Source organism: Hylobates moloch, unplaced genomic scaffold (assembly GCF_009828535.3).
Source record: "Hylobates moloch isolate HMO894 unplaced genomic scaffold, HMol_V3 SCAFFOLD_15, whole genome shotgun sequence".
NCBI classification, from domain to species: Eukaryota; Metazoa; Chordata; class Mammalia; order Primates; family Hylobatidae; genus Hylobates; species Hylobates moloch.
This window is the reverse complement of record NW_026652290.1, coordinates 1,045,330-1,047,656: the sequence shown is the minus strand read 5'-3', so window position 1 is coordinate 1,047,656 and position 2,327 is coordinate 1,045,330. Positions and strand designations below refer to the sequence as shown.

The 2,327-nt window shown below is 59.2% G+C and overlaps 1 protein-coding gene across 2 annotated transcripts in view; it reads right to left on the bottom strand.

Annotated features, from left to right (window-relative positions):
- Positions 1-1,947, bottom strand: part of SEC14L1 (SEC14 like lipid binding 1) — an 81,764-nt gene extending 79,817 nt beyond the window's left edge. For both annotated transcript variants that reach the window (XM_032176534.2, XM_058428464.1), the window contains exon 1: positions 1,759-1,947. The gene's annotated coding sequence lies outside the window, so the exon portion shown is untranslated. The remainder of the gene's footprint in view (positions 1-1,758) is intronic.
- Between the last annotated feature and the right edge of the window lie 380 nt (positions 1,948-2,327).

Sequence of the window (2,327 nt, the reverse complement as noted above, 5' to 3'; positions counted from 1 at the left end):
AAAAAAAAAAAAATCTAGCTTCAAAGGAAACGTGTCAATTCCTATTTTCTAACTGTGTACACTACAGCTTTGGCGACCTGTCCTCAAGTGGCTGAGATGCCAAGTATTCTGACTAAACGGGTTCCACTGAAATCTCTAGCCTCAAATAGCTGATATCTGTAAGTAATCGGTTAAATGTTCACACCTAATTCACAGTCAAGGAGCCGAAAGTCCAGCTGTTAAAAAAAAAAAAAGACAAATTACCAAGATGTATTTTATTGCAGAAACTTCCAAGATTCCTCTTTTTTTTTTTTTTTTTTTTTTTTTTTTTGAGACAGGGTGTCTCTCTGTTGCCCAAGCTGGAACACAGTGGCACAATCTCCGCACATTGCAGCCTCCACCTTCTACGCTCAAGTGATCCTCCTGCCTCAGCCTCCCAAGTAGCTGGGACCACAGGCACGCACCACCATATATATTTTTTGTAGAGGGTTTTCCCCATGTTGCCCAGGCTGGTCTCAAACTCCAGGGCTCAAGGGATCTGCCCACTTCAGCCTCCCCAAGTGCTAGGATTATAGTCATGAGCCACGGCGCCCGTTATAAAATTCCTATCTCTAGTACGAGGTTTAAACAGGTCTGGAACTTTCTCTGGTATGTCTGGCATACCTCTCAGAGGAGCAGGTCATGGTGGAAAACATCGCCATCTGACAGTGTGAAAACGGCTAAGGAATAACTCTGGGTGACCACGAGTAAGCCATTTGACTTCCCTAGGACTCCGTTTCATCTCTGTAAAATGAGCTTTTCGGGGAGATGATCTTGAAAGACTTCCACCTCTAAAACCATGAGAATGAGAGCCAGACTCCCAAGTTCTCCAAACTCAACTTGAAGCTTTTCTAATATTCATCTTGATTATGGGACTGACACATCCTGATGTGCTGGGACCAAGGTTTCTTTTGCAAACCTTCCAGTGTTGGTGCACAGTGAGAATCCAATCATCTTTTAAAAATTTAATTGGGAAAATTAATTTTAGGGTACTCTCCCAGATACGAGGACGATAACCGGGTACAAACAAGAGTGGGGGGAGGAAGCAAAAAAGCGTAATGCTCGTTTAAGAAACGGTAACATCCATTCAGGATTCCACCGCCTGGCAGAACTGGCTACACTCACTTAAGAACCTGCTAATTCACGAGCTTGTGAACCACAGCCAGGTCCCAGCTGCCGATGCTCTGGTCCAGATAAACGCCCTACGCGGGCATCCGGAGTGACAACGACCAAGTGGCATCCAGGAGCCGGACGGCTTCCATTGCATGACAATCGCTGTTTAAACAGGAGCCAAAGGCCAGACCCACTGAACGCATCCCGAGCAGACTCGAGGGGCGGCCGGCGCCCGGGGCTGCTCAGCAGGGGTCCCGCGCGGCTGAGCCCCACGGGGCCAAGGCCCCCGGCCGACGGCAGACAGGGGCGGGCACTGGCTCCGGACCCGAAACTCCGCTCTCAGCAAAAAGCGGCTCCCGGGAGCTGGAAGCCTGGCGGGGTGGGGGTGGGGGCGGGGGCGAGAGGCGGCGAGGGGGCGAGCGGAGGGCCGGGGGCGGAGGGCGAGCAGCGGGGCGGGGGCATGGCCCGTTTCGGGTGCCGGGCCGATGGCAGCCGGGGCCGGGGAGGGACGGGCTCAGCAGGCGGGCGGCCGGGAGTTCCGGGGGGCCCGCCCGAGAGGCGCCGGACTCCACGGAGACCGGGACCGGGGCGGCGGCGCACTCGGACCCGCCGCGACGACGCGCCTACCTTTTGTCAGAAAGGCCGGGCCTGGGACGCGCGGCGGCGAGGGGCGCTCATACCGGCGGCTCCGCGGGGCAGTCTCGGCTCCACTGCTCGGCGGCCGTAGCTCGACCGCCGGTTCCGGGGAGGGGGCCGGGGAGGGGGGAGGGGGAAGGGGCGCGGCGAGGGCACTTGTGGTTGTTACGGGTGACGGGGTGGGCGGGGCCGGGCGCCGGGAGGGGCGCGCGTGCGCGGCCGCGGCCGAGGGAGCGGGGGCGGGAGCGGGCGACGGTTGCTAAGGAAGGGGAGGGGGGAGGACACCCGGGGCCAGAATTGCGCAGGCGCGAGCTCCGACCCGCGGGCGTGGGAGGAGCTCGGAGAAGGCGCGGGCGCTGACGCAGGGCTGGTTGTGCCCGAGGTCCTCGTGGCCCCTCCCAATTGCGTCATTTGTTGGGGGCGGGGCCGGGGCGGGGCTTCGCGAGTAGCGGGCGGAGGCGGAGTGAAGCCCCGAGGGGCTGCCGGCGTGCCGCGGAGGGGGTGCGGCTGAGCGGGAAAAAGGAAGTCTGCGGGAGGTGAAAACCACCGGGGCCCTCCCG